At 53.3% G+C, this 13,380-nt stretch overlaps 1 non-coding gene across 1 annotated transcript; it reads left to right on the top strand.

Moving 5' to 3' along the window:
* Positions 1-233: 233 nt before the first annotated feature.
* TRNAL-CAA (transfer RNA leucine (anticodon CAA)) lies at positions 234-305 on the top strand. Its single transcript has one exon. It is a non-coding gene; the product is annotated as a tRNA-Leu (tRNA).
* The last annotated feature ends 13,075 nt before the right edge of the window (positions 306-13,380 follow it).

Here is a 13,380-nt window from a genome sequence, read left to right as displayed (position 1 = left end):
TCCGTGGATCGAAACCAAGCTCTGCTAAAGTTATTTTAATACAATAATGTCTCACACTACAGCCAGAGCCTGGTGCAATACGCCCTGCCCTCGCAGCAGAGTAGCGCAGTGGAAGCATGCCGGGCCAATAATCCAGATGTCCGGGCTGCGAGACCCCGTTTTACTAACGGTTTTAAAACTCAATAATGTCTCACACTACAGACAGAGCCTGGAGCAAGACGCGACGTTCTCGCAGCAGAGTGGCGCAGTGGAAGCGTGCTGGGCCCAAAACCCGGAGGTCCGTGGATCGAAACCACGCTCTGCTAAAGTTATTTTAACACAATAATGTCTCACACTACAGCCAGAGCCTGGTGGAATACGCCTTTCCACTCGCAGCAGATTAGCGCAGTGGAAATATCCCGGGCCGATAATCCAGATGTCCGGGGGACGAGACCCCGTTTTACTAACGTTTTTAAACACAATAATGTCTCACACTACAGTCATAGCCTGGAGCAAGATGCGACGTTCTCGCAGAAAAGTGGCGCAGTGGGAGCGTGCTGGGCTCATAACCCAGAGGTCCGTGGATCGAAACCACGCTCTGCTAAAGTTACTTCAACACAAAATGTCTCTCACTACAGGCGGAGCCTGGAGCAAGACGCGCTCTCACAGCAGCAGAGTGGCGCAGTGGGAGCGTGCTGGGCCCATGACCCAGAGGTCCGTGGATCGAAACCACGCACTGCTAAAGTTATTTCAACACAAAAATGTCTCACTCTACAGCCAAAGCCTGGAGCAAGCAGCGCAGCTCTCGCAGCAGAGTGGCGCAGTTGAAGCGTGCTGGGCCCATAACCCAGAGGATCGTGGATCGAATCCACGCTCTGCTAAAGTTATTTTAACACAAAATGTCTCACACTACAGCCAGAGCCTGGAGCAAGCAGCGCAGTTCTCGCAGCAGAGTGGCGCAGTTGAAGCGTGCTGGGCCCATGACCCAGAGGTCCGTGGATCGAATCCACGCACTGCTAAAATTATTTCAACACAAAATGTCTCTCACTACAGGCGGAGCCTGGAGCAAGACGCGCTCTCACAGCAGCAGAGTGGCGCAGTGGGAGCGTGCTGGGCCCATGACCCAGAGGTCCGTGGATCGATTCCACGCACTGCTAAAGTTATTTCAACACAAAATATCTCACACAACAGCCAGAGCCTTGTGCAAGACGAACTGCCCTCGCAGCAGAGTAGCGCAGTGGAAGCATTACGGGCCAATAATCCGTAGTTCCGGGGGACGAGACCACGCTCTGCTAATGTTATCTTAACACAATAATGTCTCACACTACAGCCAGAGCCTGATGCAAGACACCGTGCCCTTGCAGCAGAGTGGCTCAGTTGAGGCATGCTGGGCGCATAACCCAGAGGTCCGGGGATCGAAACAATGCTCTGCTAAAGTTATTTCAACACAAAAAGTCTCACACCACAGCCAGAGCCTCGAGCAAAACGCGCTCTCACCGCAGCAGAGTGCCGCAGTGGAAGCGTGCTGGGCCCATAACCCAGAGGTCCGTGGATCGAAACCACGCTCTGCTAAAGGTAGTTTAACACAATAATGTCTCACACTACAGCCAGAGCTTGGTGCAATACGCCCTGCCCTCGCAGCAGAGTAGCGCAGTGGGAACATGCCGGGCCGATAATCCAGATGTCCGGGGGACGAGACCCCGATTTACTAACTTTTTTAAACACAATAATGTCTCACACTACAGTCAGAGCCTGGAGCAAGATGCGACGTTCTCGCAGCAGAGTGGCGCAGTGGAAGCGGGCTGGGCCCATAACCCAGAGGTCCGTGGAATGAAACCACGCTCTGCTAAATTTATTTAAACAAAAAATGTCTCACACTACAGCCAGAGCCTCGAGCAAGACGCGCTGTCACCGCAGCAGAGTGGCGCAGTGGAAGCGTGCTGGGCCAACAACCCAGAGGTCCGGGAATCGAATCCACGCTCTGCTAAAGTTATTTAAACAGCAAATGTCTCACACTACAGCCAAAGCCTCGAGCAAGACGCGCTCTCACAGCAGCAGAGTGGCGCATTGGGAGCGTGCTGGGCCCATAACCCAGAGGTCCGTGGATCGAAACCACGCTTGGCTAAAGTTATTTCAACACAAAATGTCTCGCACTACAGCCAGAGCCTCGAGCAAGACGCGCTCTGACAGCAGCAGAGTGGCACAGTGGAAGCGTGCTGGGCCCATAACCCAGAGGTCCGTGGATCCAAACCACGCTCTGCTAAGTTTATTTTAACACAATAATTTCTCTCACTACAGCCACAGCCTGGAGAGAGTCGCGCTCCCGTCGCAGCCGATAATCCAGATGTCCGGGGGACGAGACCCCGTTTTACTAACGTTTTTAAACACAATAATATCTCACACTACAGTCAGAGCCTGGAGCAAGATGCGACGTTCTCGCAGCAGAGTGGCGCAGTGGAAGCGCGCTGGGCAAATAACCCAGAGGTCCGTGGAATGAAACCACGCTCTGTATCCTTCCCTATAATATTGTACATCTTATTTTCTCTATTCAATCATCATCATCATCATCATCTGTTTACCCTCCAGGTTCGGCTTTTCCCTCGGACTGAGCGAGGGATCCCACCTCTACCGCCTCAAGGGCAGTGTCCTGGAGCTGCAGACTCTTGGTCGGGGGATGCAACTGGGGAGTATGACCAGTACCTCGCCCAGGCGGCCTCACCTGATATAGTGAACAGGGGCCTAGTAGGGGGATGGGAAGATTGGAAGGGATAGGCAAGGATGAGGGAAGGAAGCGGCCGTGGCCTTAAGATAGGTACCATCCCGGCATTTGCCTGGAGGTGAAGTGGGAAACCACGGAAAACCACTTCGAGGATGGCTGAGGTGGGAATCGAACCCGCCTCTACTCAGTTGACCTCCCGAGGCTGAGTGGACCCCGTTCAGCCCTCGTACCACTTTTCAAATTTCGTGGCAGAGCCGGGAATCGAACCCGGACCTCCGGGGGTGGCAGCTAATCACGCTAACCACTACACCACAGAGGCGGCTTCTCTATTCAATACGGAACAATAATGAAGTTTTTAACTTAAAAAAAACACAATAACGTCTCAAACTACAGCCAGAGCCTGGTATAAGACGCCCAATCGCCGCAGCAGAGTGGCGCAGTAGAAGCGTGCTGGGCCGGAAAGCCAGAAGTCCGTGGGTCGAAACCATGCTCCGCTAAAGTTATTTCAACACAAAATGTCTCACATTACAGCCAGAGCCTAGAGCAAGACGCTACGTTCTCGCAGCAGCGTGGCGCAGTGGAAGCGTGCTGGGCCCATAACCCAGACGTCCGTGGATCGAATCCACGCTCTGCTAAAGTTATTTTAACACAATAATGTCTCACACTACAGCCAGAGCCTGGTGCAATACGCCCTGCCCTCGCAGCAGAGTAGTGCAGTGGAAGCATGCTGGGCCAACAATCCAGATGTCCGGGCTACGAGACCCCGTTTTACTAAAGGTTCTAAAACACAATAATGTCTCACACTACAGTCAGAGCCTAGAGCAAGACGCTACGTTCTCGCAGCAGCGTGGTGCAGTGGAAGCGTGCTGGGCCCATAACCCAGAGGTCCGTGGATCGAAACCACGCTCTGCTAAAGTTACTTTAAAAGAATAATGTCTCACACTACCGCCAGAGCCTGGTGCAAGACGCCCTGCCCTCGCAGCAGAGTAGCGCAGTGGAAGCATGCCGGGCCAATAATCCAGATGTCCGGGCGGCCAGACCCCGTTTTACTAACGTTTTTAAAACACAATAATGTCTCACTCTACAGTCAGAGCCTGGAGCAAGATGCGGTGTTCTCGCAGCAGAGTGGCGCAGTGGAAGCTTGATGGGCCCTTAACCCAGAGGTCCTCGGATCGAAACCTCGCTCTGCTAAGTTTATTTTAACACAATAATATCTCACACTACAGATAGAGCCTGGAGGAAGATTCGCTCCCCTCGCAGCAGAGTGCCGCAGTGTTCTCTTGTGGGCCCATAAATCAGAGGTCCGTGGATCGAAACCGCGGTCTGCTAACGTTTTCTTAACACAATAATGACTCATAATACAGCCAGAGCCTGGAGGAAGTCGCGCTCTCACAGCAACAGGGTGGCGCATTGGAAGCGTGCTGGGCCCATAACCCAGAGGTCCGTGGTCGAAACCACGCTCTGCTAAAGGTATTTTAATACAAAAATGTCTCACTCTGCAGCCAGAGCCTGGAGCAAGCAGCGCACGCTCGCAGCAGAGTGGCGCAGTTGAAGCGTGCTGGGCCCATAACCCAGAGGTCCGTGGATCGAATCCACGCACTGCTAAAGTTATTTCAACACTATGTCTCAAACTACAGCCAGAGCCTGGTGCAATACGCATGCCCTCGCAGCAGAGTAGCGCACTGGAAGCATGCCGGGCCGATAATCGAGATGTCCGGGCTACGAGACACCGTTTTACTACCGGTTCTAAAACACAATAATGTCTCACACTGCAGTCAGAGCCTGGAGCAAGATGCGACGTTCTCGCAGCAGAGTGGCGCAGTAGAAGCGTGCTGGGCCCACAACCCAGAGGTCCGTGGAATGAAACCACGCTCTGCTAGAGTTACATAACACAATAAAGTCTCAAAATACAGCCAGAGCCTGGTATAAGACGCCCAATCACCGCAGCAGAGTGGCACAGTGGTAGCGTGCTGGGCCCATAACCCAGAGGTCCGTGGATCGAAACCGCACTCTGCTAAAGTTGTTTCAACACAAAATGTTTCACACTACAGCCAGAGACTCCAGCAAGACGCCCTCTCACCGCAGCAGAGTGGCGCAGTGGGAGCGTGCTGGGCCCATAACCCAGAGGTCCGTGGATCGAAACCACGCTCTGCTAAAGGTATTTTAACACAATAATGTCTCACACTACAGCCAGAGCCTGGTGCAATAAGCCCCGCCCTCGCAGCAGAGTAGCGCAGTGGGAACATGCCGGGCCGATAATCCAGATGTCCGGGGGACGAGACCCCGTTTTACTAACGGTTTTTAAAACACAATAATGTCTCACACTACAGTCAGAGCCTGGAGCAAGACGCGACGTTCTCGCAGCAGAGTGGCGCAGTGGAAGCGTGCTGGGCCCATAACCCAGAGGGCCGTGGATCGAAACCACGCTCAGCTAAAGTTATTTCAACACAAAATGTCTCACACCACAGCCAGAGCCTCGAGCAAGACGCCCTCTCACCGCAGCAGAGTGGCGCAGTGGGAGCGTGCTGGGCCCATAACCCAGAGGTCCGTGGATCGAAACCACGCTCTGCTAAAGTTATTTTAACACAATAATGTCTCACACTACAGCCAGAGCCTGGTGCAATACGCCCTGCCCTCGCAGCAGAGTAGCACAGTGGAAGCATGCCGGGCCAATAATCCAGATGTCCGGGGGACGAGACCACGTTTTAGTTACGTTTTTAAATACAATAATGTCTCACACTACAGTGAGAGCCTGGATCAGCATGCGGTGTTCTCGCAGCAGAGTGGAAGATTCGCTCCCCTCGCAGCAGAGTGCCGCAGTGTTCTCTTGTGGGCCCATAAATCAAAGGTCCGTGGATCGAAACCGCGGTCTGCTAACGTTTTCTTAACACAATAATGACTCATAATACAGCCAGAGCCTGGAGGAAGTCGCGCTCTCACAGCAACAGGGTGGCGCATTGGAAGCGTGCTGGGCCCATAACCCAGAGATCCGTGGATCGAAACCACGCTCTGCTAAAGTTATTTCAACACAAAATGTCTCACATCACAGCCAGAGACTGGAGCTAGTCGCGCTCTCACAGCAGCAGAGTGGCGCAGTGGAAGCGTGCTGGGCCCATAACCCAGATGTCCGTGGATCGAAACCACGCTCTGCAAAATTTATTTTAACACAATAATGTCTCACTCTACAGCCAGAGCCTGGAGCAAGCAGCGCCGCTCTCGCAGCAGAGTGGCGCAGTTGAAGCCTGCTGGGCCCATAACCCAGAGGTCCGTGGGTCGAATCCACGCTCTGCTAAAGTTATTTCAACACAAAATGTCTCACACTACAGCCAGTGCCTCGAGCAAGACGCGCTCTCACAGCAGCAGAGTGGCGCAGTGGGAGCGTGCTGGGCCCATAACCCAGAGGTCCGTGGATCGAAACCACGCTCTGCTAAAGTTATTTCAACACAAAATGACTCGCACTACAGCCAGAGCCTCGATCAAGACGCCGTGCCCTCGCAGCCGAGTAGCGCAGTGGAAGCATGCCTGACAAGTAATCCAGATGTCCGGGGGACGAGACCCCGTTTTAGTAACGTTTTTAAACACAATAATGTCTCACACTACAGTTAGAGCCTGGATCAACATGCGGTGTTCTCGCAGCAGAGTGGCGCAGTGGAAGCGTGCTGGGCCCATAACCCAGAGGTCCGTGGATCGATACCACGCTCTGCTAAAGGTATTTTAATACAAAGATGTCTCACTCTACAGCCAGAGACTGGAGCAAGCAGCGCACGCTCGCAGCAGAGTGGCGCAGTTGAAGGGTGCTGGGCCCATAACCCAGAGGTCCGTCTATCGAATCCACGCTCTGCTAAAGTTATTTCAACACAATGTCTCAAACTACAGCCAGAGCCTGGTGCAATACGCCTTGCCCTCGCAGCAGCGTAGCGCAGTGGAAGCATGTCGGGCCGATAATCCAGATGTCCGGGCTACGAGACACCGTTTTACTAGCGGTTCTAAAACACAATAATGTCTCACACTGCAGTCAGAGCCTGGAGCAAGATGCGACGTTCTCGCAGCAGAGTGGCGCAGTGGAAGCGTGCTGGGCCCACAACCCAGAGGTCCGTGGAATGAAACCACGCTCTGCTGAAGTTACATAACACAATAAAGTCTCAAAATACAGCCAGAGCCTGGTATAAGACGCCCAATCACCGCAGCAGAGTGGCGCAGTGGAAGCGTGCTGGGGCGAAAAGCCAGAAGTCCGTCGGTCGAAACCATGCTCCGCTAAAGTTATTTCAACACAAAATGTCTCACACTACAGTCAGAGCCTGGAACAAGACGCGAAGTTCTCGCAGCAGAGTGGCGCAGTGGAAGCATGCTGGGCCCATAACGCAGAGGTCCGTGGATCGAAACCACGCTCTGCTAAAGTTATTTCAACACAAAATGTCTCACACCACAGCCAGAGCCTCGAGCAATTCGCGCTCTCACAGCAGCAGAGTGGCGCAGTGGAAGCGTGCTGGGGCCATAACCCAGAGGTCCGTGGATCGAAACCACGCTCTGCTAAAGTTATTTTAACACAATAATGTCTCACACTACAGCCAGAGCCTGGTGCAATACGCCCTTCCCCTCGCAGCAGATTAGCGCAGTGGAAACATCCCGGGCCGATAATCCAGATGTCCGGGGGACGAGACCCCGTTTTATTTAAACACAATAATGTCTCACACTACAGTCATAGCCTGGAGCAAGATGCGACGTTCTCGCAGCAAAGTGGCGCAGTGGGGGCGTGCTGGGCCAATAACCCAGCTAACGTTATCTTAACACAATAATGACTCATAATACAGCCAGAGCCTGGAGGAAGTCGCGCTCTCACAGCAACAGGTTGGCGCATTGGAAGCGTGCTGGGCCCATAACCCAGAGGTCCGTGGATCGAAACCACGCTCTGCTAAAGGTATTTTAATACAAAAATGTCTCACTCTACAGCCAGAGCCTGGAGCAAGCAGCGCACGCTCGCAGCAGAGTGGCGCAGTTGAAGCGTGCTAGGCCCATAACCCAGAGGTCCGTGGATCGAATCCACGCTCTTCTAAAGTTATTTCAACACAATGTCTCAAACTACAGCCAGAGCCTGGTGCAATACGCCTTGCCCTCGCAGCAGAGTAGCGCAGTGGAAGCATGCCGGGCCGATAATCCAGATGTCCGGGCATCGAGACACCGTTTTACTAACGGTTCTAAAACACAATAATGTCTCACACTGCAGTCAGAGCCTGGAGCAAGATGCGACGTTCTCGCAGCAGAGTGGCGCAATGGAAGCGTGCTGGGCCCATAACCCAGAGGTCCGTGGAATGAAACCACGCTCTGCTAAAGTTACATAACGCAATAAAGTGTCAAAATACAGCCAGAGCCTGGTATAAGACGCCCAATCACGGCAGCAGAGTGGCGCAGTGGAAGCGTGCTGGGGCGAAAAGCCAGAAGTCCGTCGGTCGAAACCATGCTCCGCTAAAGTTATTTCAACACAAAATGTCTCACACTACAGCCAGAGCCTCGAGCAAGACGCCCTCTCACCGCAGCAGAGTGGCGCAGTGGGTGCGTGCTGGGCCCATAACCCAGAGGTCCGTGGATCGAAACCACGCTCTGCTAAAGTTATTTTAACACAATAATGTCTCACACTACAGCCAGAGCCTGGTGCAATACGCCCTGCCCTCGCAGCAGAGTAGCGCAGTGGAAGCATGCCGGGCTAATAATCCAGATGTCCGGGCTGCGAGGCCCCGTTTTACTAACGGTTTTAAAACACAATAATGTCTCACACTACAGTCAGAGCCTGGAGCAAGACGCGACGTTCTCGCAGCAGAGTGGCGCAGTGGAAGCGTGCTGGGCCCATAACCCAGAGATCCGTGGATCGAAACCACGCTCTGCTAAAGTTATTTCAACACAAAATGTCTCACACCACAGCCAGAGCTTCGAGCAAGTCGCGCTCTCACAGCAGCAGAGTGGCGCAGTGGAAGCGTGCTGGGCCCATAACCCACATGTATGTGGATCGAAACCACGGTCTCCTAAAGTTATTTTAACACAATAATGTCTCACTCTACAGCCAGAGCCTGGAGCAAGGAGCGCCGATCTCGCAGCAGAGTGGCGCAGTTGAAGCCTGCTGGGCTCATAACCCAGAGGTCCGTGGGTCGAATCCACGCTCTGCTATAGTTATTTCAACACAAAATGTCTCACACTACAGCCAGTGCCTCGAGCAAGACGCGCTCTCATAGCAGCAGGTTGGCGCAGTGGGAGCGTGCTGGGCCCATAACCCAGAGGTCCGTGGATCGAAACCACGCTCTGCTAAAGTTATTTCAACACAAAATGACTCGCACTACAGCCAGAGCCTCGAGCAAGACGCCCTGCACTCGCAGCCGAGTAGCGCAGTGGAAGCATGCCTGACAAGTAATCCAGATGTCCGGGGGACGAGACCCCGTTTTAGTAACGTTTTTAAACACAATAATGTCTGACACTACAGTTAGAGCCTGGATCAACATACGGCGTTCTGGCAGCAGAGTGGCGCAGTGGAAGCGTGCTGGGCCCATAACCCAGAGGTCCGTGGATCGAAACCACGCTCTGCTAAGTTTATTTTAACGCAATAATATCTCACACTACAGCCAGAGCCTGGAGGAAGACTCGCTCCCCTCGCAGCAGAGTGCCGCAGTGTTCTCTTGTGGGCCCATAAATCAGAGGTCCGTGGATCGAAACCGCGGTCTGCTAACGTTTTCTTAACACAATAATGACTCATAATACAGCCAGAGCCTGGAGGAAGTCGCGCTCTCACAGCAACAGGGTGGCGCATTGGAAGCGTGCTGGGCCCATAACCCAGAGGTCCGTGGATCGAAACCACGCTCTGCTAAAGGTATTTTAATACAAAAATGTCTCACTCTACAGCCAGAGCCTGGAGCAAGCAACGCACGCTCGCAGCAGAGTGGCGCAGTTGAAGCGTGCTGGGCCCATAACCCAGAGGTCCGTGGATCGAATCCACGCTCTGCTAAAGTTATTTCAACACAATGCCTCAAACTACAGCCAGAGCCTGGTGCAATACGCCTTGCCCTCGCAGCAGAGTAGCGCAGTGGAAGCATGCCGGGCCGATAATCCAGATGTCCGGGCTACGAGACACCGTTTTTCTAACGGTTCTAAAACACAATAATGTCTCACACTGCAGTCGGAGCCTGGAGCAAGATGCGACGTTCTCGCAGCAGAGTGGCGCACTGGAAGCGTGCTGGGCCCACAACCCAGAGGTCCGTGGAATAAAACCACGCTCTGCTAAAGTTACATAACACAATAAAGTCTCAAAATACAGCCAGAGCCTGGAATAAGACGCCCAATCACCGCAGCAGAGTGGCGCAGTGGAAGCGTGCTGGGGCGAAAAGCCAGAAGTCCGTCGGTCGAAACCATGCTCCGCCAAAGTTATATTAACACAAAATGTCTCACACTACAGCCAGAGCCTCGAGCAGGACGCCCTCTCACCGTAGCAGAGTGGCACAGTGGTAGCGTGCTGGGCCCATAACCCAGAGGTCCGTGGATCGAAACCACGCTCTGCTAAAGTTGTTTCAACACAACAATGTCTCACACTACAGCCAGAGCCTGGTGCAATACGCCCTTCCCCTCGCAGCAGATTAGCGCAGTGGAAACATCCCGGGCCGATAATCCAGATGTCCGGGGGAGGAGACCCCGTTTTATTTAAACACAATAATGTCTCACACTACAGTCATAGCCTGGAGCAAGATGCGACGTTCTCGCAGCAGAGTGGCGCAGTGGGAGCGTGCTGGGCCCATAACCCAGAGGTCCGTGGATCGAAACCACGCTCTGCTAAAGTTATTTCAACACAAAATGACTCGCACTACAGCCAGATCCTCGAGCAAGACGCCCTGCACTCGCAGCCGCATAGCGCAGTGGAAGCATGCCTGACAAGTAATCCAGATGTCCGGGGGACGAGACCCCGTTTTAGTAACGTTTTTAAACACAATAATGTCTCACACTACAGTTAGAGCCTGCATCAACATGCGGTGTTCTCGCAGCAGAGTGGCGCAGTGGAAGCGTGCTGGGCCCATAACCCAGAGGTCCGTGGATCGAAACCACGCTCTGCTAAGTTTATTTTAACACAATAATATCTCACACTACAGCCAGAGCCTGGAGGAAGACTCGCTCCCCTCGCAGCAGAGTGCCGCAGTGTTCTTTTGTGGGCCCATAAATCAGAGGTCCGTGGATCGAAACCGCGGTCTGCTAACGTTTTCTTAACACAATAATGACTCATAATACAGCCAGAGCCTCGAGCAAGACGCCATCTCACAGCAGCAGAGTGGCGCAGTGGGAGCGTGCTTGGCCCATAACCCAGAGGTCCGTGGATCGAAACCACGCTCTGCTAAAGTTATTTTAACACAATAATGTCTCACACTACAGCCAGAGCCTGGTGCAATACGCCCTGCCCTCGCACCAGAGTAGCGCAGTGAAAGCATGCCGGGCCAATAATCCAGATGTCCCGGCTACGAGACCCCGTTTTACTAACGGTTTTCAAAACACAATAATGTCTCACACTACAGTCAGAGCCTGGAGCAAGACGCGACGTTCTCGCAGCAGAGTGGCGCAGTTGAAGCGTGCTGGGCCCGTAACCCAGAGGTCCGTGGATCGAAACCACGCTCTGCTAAAGTTATTTCAACACAAAGTGTCTCACACCACAGCCAGAGCCTCGAGCAATTCGCGCTGTCACAGCAGCAGAGTGGCGCAGTGGAAGCGTGCTGGGCCCATAACCCAGAGGTCCGTGGATCGAAACCACGCTCTGCTAAAGTTATTTTAACACAATAATGTCCCACACTACAGCCAGAGCCTGGTGCAATACGACCTTCCCCTCGCAGCAGATTAGCGCAGTGGAAACATCCCGGGCCGATAATCCAGATGTCCGGGGGACGAGACCCCGTTTTATTTAAACACAATAATGTCTCACACTACAGTCATAGCCTGGAGCAAGGTGTGACGTTCTCGCAGCAAAGTGGCGCAGTGGGAGCGTGCTGGGCCCATAACCCAGAGATCCGTGGATCGAAACCACGCTCTGCTAAAGTTATTTTAACACACTAATGTCTCACTGTACAGCCAGAGCCTGGAGCAAGCAGCGCCGCTCTCGCAGCAGAGTGGCGCAGTTGAAGCCTGCTGGGCCCATAGCCCAGAGGTCCGTGCGTCGAATCCACGCTCTGCTAAATTTATTTCAACACAAAATGTCTCACACTACAGCCAGTGCCTCGAGCAAGACGCGCTTTCACAGCAGCAGAGTGGCGCAGTGGGAGCGTGCTGGGCCCATAACCCAGAGGTCCGTGGATCGAAACCACGCTCTGCTAAAGTTATTTCAACACAAAATGACTCGCACTACAGCCAGAGCCTCGAGCAAGACGCCCTGCACTCGCAGCCGAGTAGCGCAGTGGAAGCATGCCTGACAAGTAATCCAGATGTCCGGGGGACGAGACCCCGTTTTAGTAACGTTTTTAAACACAATAATGTCTCACACTACAGTTAGAGCCTGCATCAACATGCGGTGTTCTCGCAGCAGAGTGGCGCAGTGGAAGCGTGCTGCGCCCATAACCCAGAGGTCCGTGGATCGAAACCACGCTCTGCTAAGTTTATTTTAACACAATAATATCTCACACTACAGCCAGAGCCTGGAGGAAGACTCGCTCCCCTCGCAGCAGAGTGCCGCAGTTTTCTTTTGTGGGCCCATAAATCAGAGGTCCGTGGATCGAAACCGCAGTCTGCTAACGTTTTCTTAACACAATAATGACTCATAATACAGCCAGATCCTCGAGCAAGACGCCATCTCACAGCAGCAGAGTGGCGCAGTGGGAGCGTGCTTGGCCCATAACCCATAGGTCCGTGGATCGAAACCACGGTCTGCTAAAGTTATTTTAACACAATAATGTCTAACACTACAGCCAGAGCCTGGTGCAATACGCCCTGCCCTCGCAGCAGAGTAGCGCAGTGGTAGCATGCCGGGCCAATAATCCAGATGTCCGGGCTACGAGACCCCGTTTTACTAACGGTTTTTAAAACACAATAATGTCTCACACTACAGTCAGAGCCTGGAGCAAGACGCGACGTTCTCGCAGCAGAGTGGCGCAGTGGAAGCGTGCTGGGCCCGTAACCCAGAGGTTCGTTGATCGAAACCACGCTCTGCTAAAGTTATTTCAACACAAAATGTCTCACACCACAGCCAGAGCCTCGAGCAATTCGCGCTCTCACAGCAGCAGAGTGGCGCAGTGGAAGCGTGCTGGGCCCATAACCCAGAGGTCCGTGGATCGAAACCACGCTCTGCTAAAGTTATTTTAACACAATAATGTCTCACACTACAGCCAGAGCCTGGTGCAATACGCCCCTCCCCTCGCAGCAGATTAGCGCAGTGGAAACATCCCGGGCCGATAATCCAGATGTCCGGGGGACGAGACCCCGTTTTATTTAAACACAATAATGTCTCACACTACAGTCATAGCCTGGAGCAAGATGCGACGTTCTCGCAGGAAAGTGGCGCAGTGGGAGCGTGCTGGGCCCATAACCCAGAGGTCCGTGGATCGAAACCACGCTCTGCTAAGTTTATTTTAACACAATAATATCTCACACTACAGCCAGAGCCTGGAGGAAGACTCGCTCCCCTCGCAGCAGAGTGCCGCAGTGTTATCTTGTGGGCCCATAAATCAGAGGTCCGT

This window comes from Anabrus simplex, chromosome 8, assembly GCF_040414725.1.
Source record: "Anabrus simplex isolate iqAnaSimp1 chromosome 8, ASM4041472v1, whole genome shotgun sequence".
In the NCBI taxonomy this organism is placed as follows: Eukaryota; Metazoa; Arthropoda; class Insecta; order Orthoptera; family Tettigoniidae; genus Anabrus; species Anabrus simplex.
This window is presented reverse-complemented; position numbering and strand designations above follow the sequence as displayed.